The sequence below is a fragment of the Eptesicus fuscus genome, chromosome 5 (assembly GCF_027574615.1).
Source record: "Eptesicus fuscus isolate TK198812 chromosome 5, DD_ASM_mEF_20220401, whole genome shotgun sequence".
NCBI classification, from domain to species: Eukaryota; Metazoa; Chordata; class Mammalia; order Chiroptera; family Vespertilionidae; genus Eptesicus; species Eptesicus fuscus.
The window spans coordinates 32,881,953-32,898,671 of NC_072477.1; the positions used below are offsets into that span (position 1 = coordinate 32,881,953).

General features: G+C 39.6%; 1 protein-coding gene and 1 non-coding gene across 4 annotated transcripts in view; one reads left to right on the forward strand and one right to left on the reverse strand.

Annotated features, from left to right (window-relative positions):
- Window positions 1–16,719, reverse strand: part of MNAT1 (MNAT1 component of CDK activating kinase) — a 196,194-nt gene that overhangs the window by 33,574 nt on the left and 145,901 nt on the right. The window lies entirely within an intron of this gene.
- On the forward strand, window positions 12,865–12,971 carry LOC114230682 (U6 spliceosomal RNA). The gene has a single exon (XR_003616649.2). It is a non-coding gene; the product is annotated as a U6 spliceosomal RNA (small nuclear RNA).

The window sequence follows — 16,719 nt, forward strand, 5'->3', positions numbered from 1 at the left end:
CACGTCTTCCAAGGGGCTGCCTAACCGGGCAGTCCTAGACAGCGGAGTCCCGCGCACAAAGCGGACACATCTCCGCGGCTGTTGCGGACGGGGAGACCACGCCATCTTGAGAAACAGAGCTGCCTGAGACTCGGATCCTGGCTTCTGACACAAACCAGGACCCTGCAGCCACTGGGGACAGAGAACTGCTATCACAGCTTCAGACCAACAAACAACAAGAATCCAGACGTCCCGGCAGAATTCCGTGAGTCAAAGAGCCTACCCCCTCCCCGCAGGCGCGCAGACAGCGCCATTTTAACTGATAGATCCGCCTCTCGCCCAAGCCGCAGAGCTTTGCGCAGGGACTCGCTCCCCCTCAGGGAATTTGGCGCGCGCGCGCGAGCGCACAGGAGAGAATCAGCTCCCTGTTGGGGAAATCTGTCAGTGCGCACAGAGGGCACCCCTTCGGAGAATTTGGGGGAATTTGGCTTGCGGGTCACAGCTCTCCCTTCAGGGAATCTTAGTGCTTGCACAGAGGGGCTTCCCCTTTGGGGAATTTGGCGCGCAGGACAGACTCCGCCCCCCTTCCGGGACTCCGGTAGAGTGCACAGAGCCAGCTCACCTTCAGGAAATCAAGAGTGTGCGCCCTAGCCGGTTTGGCTCAGTAGAGAGAGCACACACAGGTCGCAGCTCCACTTCAGGGAATTTGGCACGCCGGACACAGCTGCCTGGGATCCCTGACTCACAGCGCATTCACACTAAGAGCCAGCGACCCCAATTGTTGGTGCATGCACACATAGGGACCCTGAGTCTCAACGAGAAACCGCACAAGGCAACAGAGACTCTGACACTCTAGTCTTGGTGCAGACACAGGGAAACTCTGACTCCTGGCACATGCTAAGGATCTCATTTTCGGCACATACCAACAGTGTGGTGCAGACAGGGCCCCTGAATCTAAGTGTGCACACGAGACCACACGGAACATTGGGGACACTGACCCTGGGCAAGTCTGGTTCCCACCAACCAAAGGCAGCCACACGTCCTAGTGTCAGAGCACTTCAGTGAAACTCGGGTGGAGTGAAGTCCCCACAGCACACGGCCCAGGTCCACGCAAACGGAAGCTTGAGCTTTCTGGTGATAGCCAGAATGGGGAAACGAAATAACTCACAGAGGAAAGAAAATGTGGAGTCGCCAAGAAAGGAAATCAGTGAAACTGAAGCTTGCAACATGACCGAAAAGGAGTTTAGAGTAATGGTGGTGGAATTTATACATCGGATGGATGAGAGAATAAACAACTTATGCAAGAATCAGGAAGAAATGAAAAGTGATATAGCTACAATCAAAAACACCATGGAAAGTTTCAACAGTAGACTACAAGAAGCAGAGGACCGAATTAGTGAGTTAGAAGATCAGGTACAGAAACAAGCTCAATCTCAACAGCAATTGGAGAAAAAAATTAAAAAGCAGGAGGAAAGCCTAAGGGAGCTTCGGGACAACATGAAACGAAGTAACATGCGTATAATAGGGCTGCCAGAAGGACAAGAAGAGCAGCAGGGATTAGAAAATCTATTTGAAGAAATAATGACAGAAAACTTCCCGGATATGGGAAAGATAAAAGTTACGCAAGTACAGAGAGTCCCAAGCAGGATCAACCCCAAAAGACCCACACCAAGACATGTCATAATTTCAATGGCAAATATAAATGATAAAGAGAGAATCTTAAAGGCGGCAAGAGAGAGACAGAGAGTTACCTACAAAGGAACACCCATCAGATTGTCAAATGATTACTCAACAGAAACACAACAAGCTAGAAGTGAATGGACAGAGGTATACAAAGTGTTGCAAAGCAAAGGACTGAATCCAAGAATACTATATCCAGCAAGACTATCAATCAAAATTGAAGGGGAAATCAGGAGCTTTGCAGATAAAAAAAGGCTTAAGGAGTTTATCACCACCAAACCAGCAATGCAAGAATTGCTAAAGGGAATACTGTAAAAAGAAGAAATAAACAGGTAAGAAGGAATATAGACACAAAAATAGATATGACCACAAACAAATACCTTTCAGTAATATCTTTAAATGTAAATGGACTAAATGCTCCAATCAAAAGATATCGAGTAGCTGAATGGATAAAAAAACACGACCCATATATATGCTGTCTACAAGAGACCCACCTCAGAACAAGAGACTCACACAGATTGAAAGTGAAGGGATGGAAAAATATCTTTCAGGCAAATGGAAATGAAAAAAAAGCTGGGGTAGCAATACTTATATCTGACAAAATAGACCTCAAAGTAAATGCCATAACAAGAGATAAAGAAGGCCACTTCATAATACTAAAGGGAGAAATCCAACAAGAAGAAATAATTCTGGTAAACATATACGCTCCCAATATAGGAGCACCCAAATACATAAAAAAACTCCTGGAAGATTTCAAGGGAGAGATTAATAGCAATACAATCATAGTAGGAGACTTTAATACCCCACTATCACCACTGGACAAATCCTCTAAACAAAAAATCAGCAAAGAAACAGCAATCCTAAATGAATCACTAGACCAGATGGAATTAATTGACATCTTTAGAACATTTCACCCCAAAGCCACAGAATATACATTCTTCTCAAGTGCACATGGGTCATTTTCAAAGATAGACCATATGCTGGGTCACAGGCAAAGTCTCTTCAAATTCAAGAAGATAGAAATTATATCAAGCGTCTTCTCAGATCACAGTGGCATAAAACTGGAAATCAACTACAATAAATACAATCCAAAGAAATCAAACACTTGGAGACTAAACAGCATGCTATTAAACCATGACTGGGTCACCAGAGAGATCAAGGAAGAAATAAAAAACATCATGGCAACAAATGACAATGAAAACACAACAATCCAAAATCTATGGGACACAGTGAAAGCAGTCTTGAGAGGGAAGTTCATAGCTCTACAAGCCTATTGCAAAAAACAAGAATCAATGGTAATAAATCACTTAACCCTACAACTCAAAGAGCTAGAAAAAGAGCAGCAAGAAAAGCCCAGTGTAACCAGAAGGAAGGAAATAACAAAGATCAGAGCGGAGATAAATGACATAGAGACCAAAGAAACAATACAAAAGATCAACAAAACCAAGAGCTGGTTCTTTGAAAGGATAAACAAGATTGATGGACCTCTAGCCAGGCTCACCAAGAAGCAAAGAGAGAGGACCCAAATAAACAAAATCAGAAATGAAAGAGGTGAAATAACAACAGACCCCGCTGAGATACAAAGGATTGTTACAAAATACTACGAACAACTCTATTCCAACAAACTGGACAACCTGGAGGAAATGGACATATTCCTAGAAAAATATAACCTTCCAAAAATCAATCAAGAAGAATCTAAAGAGCTCAATAGGCCAATAACTATGGACGAAATTGAAGCAGTCATCAAGAAGCTTCCGGCAAACAAAAGCCCGGGGCCTGATGGCTTCACAGGAGAGTTTTACCAAACATTCAAGGAAGAACTAAAACCTATCCTCCTCAGACTATTCCAAAAAATTCAAGAGGAAGGAACACTTCCAAGCTCCTTCTATGAAGCCAGCATCACCCTAATACCAAAACCAGATAAAGACAACACAATGAAAGAGAATTACAGACCAATATCCCTCATGAACATAGATGCCAAAATCCTCAACAAAATTCTAGCAAATCGGCTCCAGCAGTACATCAGAAAGATCATACACCATGACCAAGTAGGATTTATCCCAGGAATGCAAGGATGGTATAATATCCGCAAATCAATAAACGTGATACATCACATAAACAAATTGAGAGATAAAAATCACATAGTCATATCAATTGATGCAGAAAAAGCATTTGACAAAATCCAACACCCTTTCTTGATAAAAACTCTCAACAAGGTGGGAATAGAAGGCTCATACCTCAACATAATAAAAGCTATATATGATAAACCCACAGCAAACATCATACTCAATGGACAAAAACTAAAAACATTTCACCTAAGAACAGGAACAAGACAGGGATGCCCACTCTCACCACTCCTGTTTGACATAGTACTGGAAGTATTAGCCATTGCAATTAGACAAGAAGAAGAAATAAAAGGCATCCAAATTGGAAAAGAACAAGTAAAGCTGTCTTTATTTGCAGACGACATGATATTGTACATAAAAAATCCGAAAGACTCCGTCAAAAAACTAATAGACTTAATAAATGAATTTGGCAATGTAGCAGGATACAAAATTAACGCCAAGAAATCTATGGCCTTTCTATACACCAATAGTGAACTTACAGACAGAGAGACTAAAAAGGCAATTCCATTTACAATCGCACCAAAAAAATTAAGATACCTAGGAATAAACTTAACTAAGGAGGTAAAAGACCTGTACACGGAAAACTACAGGACACTGAAAAAAGAGATAGAGGAAGACGTAAACAGATGGAAGAACATACAATGTTCATGGATTGGTAGAATCAACATCATTAAAATGTCCATACTACCCAAAGCAATCTATAGATTCAATGCACTCCCCATTAAAATACCAATGGCATATTTCACAGACCTTGAAAGAACTCTCCAAAAATTCATCTGGAATAAAAAAAGACCCCGAATAGCCACAGCAATCCTGCGAAAGAAGAATAAAGTAGGAGGGATCTCAATACCAGATTTCAAGCTGTATTACAAAGCCACTGTTCTCAAAACAGCCTGGTACTGGCACAAGAACAGACATATAGATCAGTGGAACAGAATAGAGAATCCAGATATTGACCCAAACCACTATGCTCAATTAATATTTGACAAAGGAGGCATGAACATACAATGGAGTCAAGACAGTCTCTTCAATAAATGGTGTTGGGAAAATTGGACAGATACATGCAAAAAAATGAAGCTTGATCACCAACTTACGCCATACACAAAAATAAACTCAAAATGGATACAGGACTTAAACATAAGACGGGAAACCATAAAAATACTAGAGCAATCCACAGGTAGCAAAATCTCAGACATATGCCAAAAGAAATTCTTCACTGACACTGCACCTAGGGCAATGGAAGCTAAAGAGAAAATTAACAAATGGGACTACATCAAAATAAAAAGCTTTTTCACAGCAAAAGAAACCATTAACAAAACAACAAGAAGGCCTACTGCATGGGAGAACATATTTGCAAATGGCATCACTGATAAAGGTTTGATCTCCAACATCTACATGCAGCTTATACAACTTAATAAAAGGAAGATAAATGATCCAATAAAGAAATGGGCAACAGACCTAAATAGAAGCTTTTCAAAAGAAGACAGAAGGAAGGCCAAGAGACACATGAAAACATGCTCAACGTCACTAATTATCCGAGAGATGCAAATCAAAACAACAATGCGGTACCATCTCACACCTGTCAGAATGGCTATCATCAACAAATCAACAAACGACAAGTGTTGGCGAGGATGCGGAGAAAAAGGAACCCTCGTGCACTGCTGGTGGGAATGCAGACTGGTGCAGCCACTGTGGAGAACAGTATGGAGCTTCCTCAGAAAACTGAAAATGGAACTCCCATTTGACCCAGTAATCCCACTCCTGGGAATATATCCGAAGAAACTAGAAACACCAATCAGAAAGGATATATGCACCCCTATGTTCATAGCAGCACAATTTACCATAGCTAAGATTTGGAAACAGCCTAGGTGCCCGTCAGCAGATGACTGGATCAGAAAGCTGTGGTACATCTACACAATGGAATACTATGCTGCCATAAAAAAGAAGGAATTCTCATCATTTGCAGCAACCTGGATGGAATTGGAGAACATTATGTTAAGTGAAATAAGTCAGTCAATGAAAGAAAAATATCACATGATCTCACTCATTTATGGGTAATAAAGAACATTATAAACTTGAACAAAAAGATAGATACAGAGACAGTAAAGCATCAAACAGACTGTCAAATTACAGGGGGAAAGTTAGGGAGAGGTGGGGGAGATAAGAGATCAATCAAAGGACTTGTATGCATGCATATAAGCATAACCAATGGATGCAAAACTCTGGGGGGTGAGGGCTTATTTGGGTGTGGGGTGGGGGGTGGCAATGGTAAAATATGTACACATATAATACCTTAATAAAAAAAATTGGAAAAAAAAAAAAAAAAAAAAATAAAAAAAAAATAAAACTCAGTTAAATTTTCTGCAATATACAAGACGAATTATTAAGATTTAATAAACACCCAAGTTACAAACCAGAAGAACAGTATACAAGTTGGTTTTTCCAAATCAGTACTACACATTCTCTTTAAATCATACCCTAGTATTATTTAACACATATATTTTTTGCTGATATCAATCAGTTACCATTGATTAAGGGCTTACTATGTGCCCAATATTGTCCTAAACCTCTTAATACTTTATCTCATTGTTCCACACAACAGCCCTACAAAGTAGGTATTACATTTCTCCATTTAAGATGTGAGAAAACTAAAGCTTAGAGAGGTTACGCCATTTGTGAAATGTTATACAACTACGGTACTTTCCGGCGTATAAAACGACTGGGCGTTTAAGATTTTCCTGGGTTAAAAAGTCGTTTTATACCCCGGAAAATACGGTATATTGGGCTATATTGATGGGATTAGATATAATGGATTAGACACATTGGACTACCATATTTTCCGGCATATAAGACGACTTTTTAACCCAGGAAAATCTTATACGCCCAGTCATCTTATACACCTGAAAGTACGGTAATATGTGATGGAGTAAGTTTTAGAACCTACTAAGCATGACAACTCCATATCTTCCCTCACATTTATGCCTTAATTTTACAATCTAAAATACAAAAAATAATAATAATAATAACTAATCAACAAATACAGATGTACTCAGGTACAGAAAATTCTACTTTACCAGAATCCCTTTCAGGAAAAGCACTATTTGTATTTGTTTGTACTCTTTATTTGTTTCAAAGGAAACCCTTGATAATCTGGGGAAGGTGAAATACCCTGCCCCTCCTAATAACACTTAAATGTGGGAGAAATTGCCCTCCATGAGATAAGGGAAGGAATTTCTTTAAGTTACTAAAAAGAGGAAAGAAAAGGGGAGAGAGATGGGAGAGAGAAGAGGTGAAATGCAAACAAAGTGACACAATACTGTAGTTGCAGGTAGGTGATATGATCCCTCCTTTTGTAACCCTTAAGTCTTCAGGAAAATGTGAGCAGACTTCTGGAGAGTCCACAGAAAAGACAAAGTTGTATATCTAAGGGTATGACAAAGCTCTATACCTACACGGTGAGAGGGAGCCTCTTAAAGGAATACCACATCACAGATGTAGAGCAGAGAGGTAAACAAGAGAAAGCAACTAAATTATGTGGATGACTCTAGATGCCACTTTTTTTTTTCATCTTTATTGTTCAGATTATTACAGATATTCCTCTTTTTCCCCCCATAGCTCCCCTCCATCTGGTTTCCACCCCACTCCAGGCATTCCCCCTAACCCCCACTGACCTCATCCATAGGTATAAGCTCTTTGTCCAATCTCTACCCACACCCCCCACAACCCCTTCCCCCTGAGAGTTGTCAGTCTGCTCCCTTTCCATGCCCCTGATTCTATTACATTCACCAGTCTGTTCTGTTCATCAGGTTTTTTATTCATTTGGTTTTTAGGTTCCCTTGTTGATAGATATGTATTTGTTGTCACTTTGTTGTTCATAATTTTTTATCTTTACCTTTTTCTTCTTCCTCCTCTTCTTAAAGAATACCTTTCAGCATTTCATACAATACTGGTTTGGTGGTGATGAACTCCTTTAGCTTTTTCTTGTCTGTGAAGCTCTTTATCTGAGCTTCAATTTTAAATGTCAACTTTGCTGGGTAGAGTAATCTTGATTGTAGGTTCTTGCTATTCATCATTCTGTATATTTCTTGCCACTCCCTTCTGGCCTGCATAGTTTCTGTTGAGAAATCAGCTGACAGTTGTATGGGTACTCCCTTGTAGGTAACTAACTGTTTTTCTCTTGCTGCTTTTAAGATTCTTTTTGTCTTTTGCCCTTGACATTTTAATTATGATGTGTCTTGGTGTGGTCCTCTTTGGATTCCTCTTGTTTGGGGTTCTCTGTGCTTCCTGGACTTGTAAGTCTATTTCTTTCACCAGGTAGGAGAAGTTTTCTGTCATTATTTCTTCAAATAGGTTTTCAGTATCTTGCTCTCTTTCTTCTGGCATCCCCGTAACTGGGATGTTGGTATGCTTGAAGTTGTCCCAGAGGCTCCTTACACGAACTTCATATTTTTGGATTCCTTTTTTTTTTTTTTTTTTTTTTTTTTGCTTTTCCGGGTGCGTGTTTTTTGCTTCTTCATATTTCAAATCTTTGTCTTGATTCTTGGGATCCTCTAGTCTGCTGTTGGATCTCTGTATATTATTCTTTATTTCAGTCAGTGTATGCTTGATTTCTGATTGGTCCTTTTTCATATCCTTGAGGGTCTCACTAAATTTCTCAGAGGTTTCTAGAAGATTCTTGAGTAACTTTATAACCATGGTTTTACTTCTATATCCAGTATTTTGCTTTCATTCATTTCTTTCATTTGTGACTTGTTTTTTTGTCTCCACATTTTGGCTGCTTCCCTGTGTTTGTTTCTATGCACTGGGTAGCTGCTAAGTCTCCTTGAGTTGATACAGTGGCCTTGTGTGGTAGGTGTCCTATAGGACTCAGTGGCTCAGCCTTCCCAGTCACCTGAGGTGGACGCTCTTGGTGCATCCCTTTGTGGACTGTTTGCACAGTCTTGTAGTTAACCCTTGATTGCTGTTGGTATCACTGGGAGGAATCAATCTCCAGGCCAATTGGCTATGATGACCAACTATGTCTACATTGGAAGATCTGTTGCACAGGAGACACCCTTATAGGGCAGGACTTGCTTCATTGGGGCTTTGGTGCTCACTGAGTCTGCCCCTTGAGTGTGTCTCTTATGGATGTGAAGAGTTATAATAGGTATGGTCTCACTCTGACCACTGGGTACACTGGCTCTGAAATTCAAGGAGGTGCAAGGTCAGCCACTCTCTGGGGCCCCCAGCAGGAGCTACAAGACATCTGCAGATTCCTCCTCTTTGTATGGGGTTTGGAAGTGCCCAGACCAGGCCCAGCTGTGAAGCAAGGCAGGCTGCTGATGCTGGGCCTTTGGCCTTCTTTTGGAAGCTCTGGCTCTCTGACCCAGCTGCAGTCTGACAGGTTTTAGGAGGAGAAAGGACAGGCCATTCATATGCAAAAGCCAATGTGCACAGCTTGGGTGCGGTTGTAAATTGGGTGAGGCGGGTCTCTGGGAATCAACAGGGTGGAGCAAACAGCAATGGCTGCCAGTCAGCTCTGCACCGGAGAGGTCCCGGGTCTCCACGTCCCGTGACCCGTGCAGGAACAATGATCGCTGCAAGCACCTCTGAGAGAGAGCCACCCTCGCATTCCTGTCCCGATGCCAGACAGTCCAGTTTCTCCCCGTATGTGTCTGGGTCCCCCAGAGTCTCGCCCGGAACTGGAGTTCAGAGCAAGCGGGAGCTTGTATCTCCTTCCCAATTAAAAGAGCAGCACATCCAGGTGCCAGCACTTTCTGTGCCTCCGCACCTCTTACCAGTCTCAGTGCTCTTTCTTTACCTCTCTAGTTGTGGAACTTCCACTCAGCCAGCTTTCCTGCGGTTCTGGGTGGTGGTAGTTGCTCTACCTTTTAGTTGTAATTTTGATGTGGTTGTGAAAGGCAGCAAGTATAGGTGTTTACCTATGCCACCATCTTGGTTCTCCCATTCTTTTTATTAAGTAACAAAGAAGGGTATATCTTTTCCTCCTATGACAACTAAAACTGTCATTAAATAAAAAAGTGGAGAATTAGTCATTCATGTCCCTTCCCCTTTATCCTTACATTGTTCCTTAAATTCTTACCTGTGATTTTGCCATGGTTTCATTAAGAGCCTGAATGTAATCATTTAAACGAAACTTCTTATCTGCTCCTTTAATATTAGAACACCATAGTAGTTTTCCTCAAAGATAAACTAAATCTTTATTTAAGTAATTAGAAAACAAATGCTTACACTTAACTAAATGCCAAAACTATGAGGAAAAAATTGCAATACAACCATTTATCATTGAATTAATATACCTAGTTGATCAAATTGGGGGTGGGGGAAGAAAGAAAAGATAAGAAAACTCAATAGACCTAAAAACAGTATAATATTAATAAATTCTAAGGGAATAGACTTTCCATATAGCACTTTTATATTCTACCAGTCAGTATTCTAGGGCTTTACATATATTACCTCATTTAGTACTCAAAACAACCTCATAAGATAGGTGCTATTATATCTATTTTATACAGGAGAAACTGACACTGAATGATTAAGTAACTTATTTAGGATTATAACCAAGCAAGGACACAGTCAGGATTTAAACCTCAGCAATCTAACTCCAAAAACCCTCCTCACAACATCTGTACTGTACTATAACTTAATATTTACAAAATAATTTGCATGTCTTCAAAGACTTGTTTTTAAGATTACTGATACAGCCCAGCCACATGGCTCTGTGGTTGAGCATCAACCTATGAACCAGGAGGTCACAGTTCGATTAGGGTCAGGGCACAGGCTTGATCCCCAATAGGGGGCATGCAGGAGGCAGCTGGTCAGTGATCTCTCTCTCTCTTCCTTCCTCTCTGAAATCAATAAACATATATTTTTTAAAAGATTACTTATCAAATCAAATTTTCTGAAAATAAATTATAGCACATGAAATTATGGTGCAAAATCACTAATATTTAGCTATTTAGAAACGAGCATAACCTCTGACACATGGCTTTAAAAATGGTAAATGCTAGCCCTGGAAAGGTAGCTCAGTTGGTTAGAGAGTTATCCCAATATATCAGGGTTGCATTTTTTAAATGATAAATGCTAGAGCATCATATTTAAGAAACAGTTAAACAATAACTCTATGGTATGCTTAACTGTCTTAGGAATTAATGTCAATAGTGCAGACTAAGATTCTTAAATAAGTGACATTAAATATGGGTATTACACCTATAGCACTTAACTCTTTAAAAGTAATGTCCTAAAAGGATAAACTAAAAGGAATCTAACACTTAAAAGAATACAAAGTAAAAAACAAATAGCTAAAATACATGAACATTCCACCTGTAGTATTTCCTTGAGCCATTTAATTATTATTCAAGCATATATTTAAGGAAAGGGGGGGAAAGCCTAAAATTTCTAAAAATGGTAACTCCTTCTTAAAAAAACAAAATAAAATGCTAAACGAAGTGAAATTAACAGTTCTGAAATGCAATTAAATTTATGATGAACCAACATTGAACACGCATGGCATACTTTAAGGTTGCTATAGTTTTGCAAGAAAAAAAAATATCACTTATTATAATTCTCTTAAAGAAGTATTTTTTTAATGAAACACATTTTAAGAAATAAAAATGAATAAGAAACTAATTTATCAGTCTAATTTTAGGCTGCACTTAACATAAGAAAAAAGGTAATGGAACTTAAATAAAACTTGTTTGAATCATTTGCCAAAATTAAGTAATAATAAATTCCTGCTGTCGTTGGGTGCTAAAGTATTAGTACTAAAAGAAAGTGCCTGCATGCTTTGGTAAGAAAACTTCATTTTTCCCATCTGCAACTGGAACCAATATCATGCCAATTTGAAAGTACCTGTCTTTTATAAAGCTACAAAGCAGGAAGTAGAAATGAAAAATGCAGTTGCGTCCATAAAATGAAAGGGATCCTCTGTCATTTTTTTTTCTGTTTGATATCCTCAATCTAATAAGTTATGGAAAATAAAATAAAAAACAAATGGCAATTAAAAAAATCTACTGATCATCAGAAAAGTAAAATTAACATAATAATAACTAATACTGAGAGGTTCAACTTGTTTTTAAAAATAAAGCTGTGATTTTTAAACATTAAAGCAAACTTATACAAGTAGAAATATACCAAATGATTAAAAGAGATTTTGCCATTTAAAAAAATTTTTTAATTGATTTTTAGAAAGAGAGGAATAGAGAGGGAGCGAGAGAAACATCAATGCCAGAACGACACATGGAATGGCTGCCTCCTACTGGAAATTGAGCCCGTAACATGGGCATGTGCCCCTACCCGGAATTGAACCAGCAACCCTTTGGTGCACCAGATAACCCTCAACCAACTAAGCCACGCTGGGTAGGGCCAGATTTTGCCATTTTTAAACATGATGGAGAATGGCTCTGGTCACTCAGTGAAGATGATACTGCTCCCCACAAATTAAGAAAACAAAAACAAAAGGAAAATGAGCAGGTGTGGAATGTCAACCTGATACAATAAAATATTTTGTGTCACTGACTGTATTTCTTACAAAATTTACATATTTATAATCTCAGATTATCAACAAGCATAACCGAGTAAAATGACAAACCCAAAGATGGTCTTTGAAAGAGTTTTTGGTCTCCTGACAGGTCACCAGCTGCCGAATGAAGAACAAGATAAAGAAAAAAAGAAAAAAAACTTTGCTTGTCTAGACAGGAAAGTCCAAAATACAAAGCAAAAATAAAGACATGCTACATGGGGGTAGAAAATTGATAATCCTATATAATAAAAGGCTAATATGCAAATTGTCCCCTCGACCGGGATTTCGACTGGGGGTTCAACCAGGGGCCAGGGCCGGCCCGCCAACCTTCCGTGTCCCCTCCCGCTGGCCTGATCAATTAGGGCAGGCTGACCGGACCCCACCCGTGCACAAATTTGTGCACCAGGCCTCTAATTAAATATAAAATGGGTGAAAACTAATGACCTTATAATATGAAGTTTGGACTAGTAAAAATAAGTTTGAACATTTAAATACAAGCTATCCTATGAACAAATAGCATGCTTAATTCCTAAAATCATTGAACAAAACATTTAGATAATGCTCGCTTCGGCAGCACATATACTAAAATTGGAACGATACAGAGAAGATTAGCATGGCCCCTGCACAAGGATGACAGGCAAATTCATGAAGCATTCCATATTTTAAAAAGTAAATATATCTATAATAATAAAAGCGTAATATGCTAATCAGACCAGACATCCTTCCGAATGAAGCCGGGGCTACAAGAGAGGGAGGGAAACCCAGGTCCCGGGTGCCAGCCGGAGGCTGGAGGGAAGCCCGGGTCCCGGGTACCTGCCAGTGGCCAGAGGGAAACCCAGGTCCCAGGTGCCAGCTGGTGGCCAGAGGGAAGCCTGGGTCCTGGGTGCCTGCCAGCAGCCGGAGGGAAGCCTGGGTTCCGGGTGCCAGAGGGAAGCCGGTGCCAACAGCCAGGGGAAGGAAGGCCTACTCTTGCACGAATTTCATGCATCGGGCCTCTAGTAAATGAATAAAACATTTAGATACTTAGCTGTTTATCTAATAAAAATAGTTAATTCACCATTATTTTTTAAAACTGATTTTGAGAGTGTTTAAAAATCTTTTACCTTGACAACTATGCAATTCTTCTCAGACACCAACTGCAAACTATCATGAACATTAAGGGTTTCTGCATATTAAATGAACAAGTTAGGTCTAAGATATTTATCTATAGACAGATTTCTAAAATAAAAGGACACTAAGACAAAAATTGGAGAAATATCATGAATACAAATATCATGAACAGCATTAAGTTGACCCCCCGACTCTCCCCCCTCCCCCGCCGCAATGTTGCAATGGGCTTTATTATGACAGAAGTTTTTACTCTCTACCTACTTTGGTCCCACCCAGCAGCTGTGGCAAGTGGTGGTGGTGAATCAGAAGGAAGTGGCAGCTGCACATACTCTCTGGCAGCAGAATAAATGTGGTCCTTGTCCCCCACTGACTTCTCTTCCTGCCCCCACACAGTAGACAACAAGAGTGAGCAGGGAGAAAGAAAGCCTGAAGCAGCTGCCTTAATCATTCAGATGCTTGCTACAGCTCTCACACACTGTCTTGTGTCCCACTGTCATATTCTGTAGGCCAGGCAAAACTTTGAAAGGAGGCCTTCTCCCTCTGAAAGTCATCATAATTGTCCAGACATTCAAGCCAAAAACCATGGCATTTTCCTAGACTATTCTTTACTTGCATGTGAAGTTAGTTGTTAAGTCCTACTAATTCTGTCCCTTAAATCTCAAATTCATTCTCTTAACTCCATCCTCACTTTTCAGATGTCTCTGTTTTTGGCTCTCTATATTTTTTTCCAGCCTACTCAAATACATCCTCCACATTGCTACCTTCAGAAGTATTTTCTAAAATGTAAATCTGAGTATGTCACCTATTAAAAGTTCTTCAACAGCTCCCTGTAACTAAAATGCATGGTCCAGAGTCTAGCTATAAGGAAAATGGTTTTTCTACCTTGATTTAAGACACACAGAAATAAAAGGGGAAAACATGTTTCATCCAAAATAGTTAATTTGGCAAATAAGACTCTTTATTATCTGGACTCCAACTAGTTTCTTGTCCCTCTGTTACAACCCCATTGCACTAGCCAGACTGAACTACTTATATTTCCACCATGCTCTTTCAAATATCTCTCCTTCTTGTCTATGTATGCACTACAGGTTCAAATTTGTCCTTTAAAATGGAGATGGAATTCCATCATCTCCACAAAGCCTTCCTTGACAGTCTCCCATATAATGGTATGCTTGCTTACATAAGAGGCTCCTTTTCCAGATGTCAGCTCTTGAAGGAGGAACCATGGTTGACTGATGTTCATAACTTTAGTACCCAGCAGGATTACATTTAATATACTTCAGGAGGAAGAAGAATCTTGGCATTTGGCACTCTCATACCTCTTTCTGCTATGCCTAAGTGGTCTTCTGTTTAAAAGGTCATTTCAGAACATCTGTGCTTTCAAGACACTTTGGGATGAGGTGGGATATGATGCATTGAATGGAAAAACTTAAAATGAATAAGAGATGTTTCCATATTTAGAAGAATTTACAGTCTACAGGGGAAAACAGACTAAAAAATATAAAGAAGAAAGATAAGTCTTTAGTAACAAGGATTTTGAAGGAGGATGTCATCTTAAGCAAATACTCTGGAATTAACTGATGACAGTATTTGTAACACAGCCAAAACTAAACACTGCATCAATGACCTCTAATTTTTGACCTGGAAAAGTAATTAAGGGAGCCAGTTTTGCTTTACCAAGGCATGTTATATTTTTCTGACCTTTGAATGCAAAGATTTTGGGTTTGAAGACTGAAACAAAATTTAGACTTCTTGACATTAGAAATTTAGGTGTTTGCTTATTTTGAGGTTAAAAGAGGGTGGTTCCTGTCAAAATGTTTCCTTGCTAAGGATCTTGGATCTAAAACAGTAATAATAAATATTTTTTAAAGATTTAATTATAAATTGACAGAAAAGATGTGATATGTTTCCTTATAGTTATCACATTTAAAATTAAACATTCCTCAAACATAATACACACCACTGTCTAACACTCACTATTCCAGATAGGTTCAAAGCTAAAAATGTAATTCAGGAAAAGACAAGACAACATTCCTCAGATCAAAGAAAAATTCAGGACTCAATAATCACATAACTTTGCTTATAGTGAGAATTACTGGGGATAATATGTAAAACACATGGCTTTTTAAAGGGAATTCAACCAAGAATGTGAGGAGACAGAAGAAGAGGGCTAGGTAGTCAGAGGCTGGGACCAGCAGGGGGGGCGGAGTGGGAATAGAACTGGGGAACCTAACTAACCCGGAGAAAGTTGCTAAGGCGACCCAGCTGGGGAGAAAGAAGGGTGCACACAGGAGGCATCAGCTTTAAAATGTATGGATGTTGCCCAGCCAGCATGGCTCATTGATTGAATGTCGACCTATGAACCATAAGATCACAGTTCGACTTCTGGTCAGGGCACATGCCCAGGTTATGGACTTGATCCCCAGAATGTGATGTACAGAAGGCATCCAATAAATGATTCTCTCTCACCATTGATGTTTCTATCTTTCTCTCCCTCTCCCTTCCTCTCTGAAATCAATAAAAATATATTTTAAAAATAAATTAAAAATTAAATAAATTAGTACATAAATAAAAAAAAATGTATGGATGTTGTTAAGACAGGCAGTTTGCAGATAACCAATCACAAGGCAGTGAGGCATAAATCAATCCCAAGGATGTTGCTAAGCCAGAATTCTTTTAAATGACCAATCAGGAGCTAGCAAAGCATATACCCATCCCTAGACAAAAAAGCATGCTCTCTTCTTCTCCCTCTGGTGCACTGGGTTCCTGGCTCTCCTATGGCAGGAGATATGCTCCCCTGCGCCCACATGGCTTATGGCTATGTGGGACTCCACACATGGACTAATGGACTTCATAATTAGCTTGGATACTGAACTACACCCGGCTGCAACATGGAACCGATTCTAGCCACTGGCCTGCCACTGGAACCCCAGGTGCACCTTTTCCAGGACTGGCTTCTCTCAATGAACTTTGCTTCCGCTAACCGTTTTTGTCTGCAAGACAACAAACTCGGACTCGACCACCACATTTTGGTTTCAAAAGGATATTATTTTCAATAAATAGTATTGGAACAGTTGGGTATCTATGTGCAAAAAAGATGAACTTGGATCTATTTATCACACAATACACAAAAATTAACTAGACATCGATCAGATACTTAAATGTAGGAGTTAAAACTATAAAACTTATAAAACAGCAGGAAATCTTCATGGTCTTCAGTTAGGCAAAGGTGTGTTAGATACGACACACAATGAAAGAAAAAAATTGGTAAGGTGAACTTCATCAAAATTCAATTTATACTTT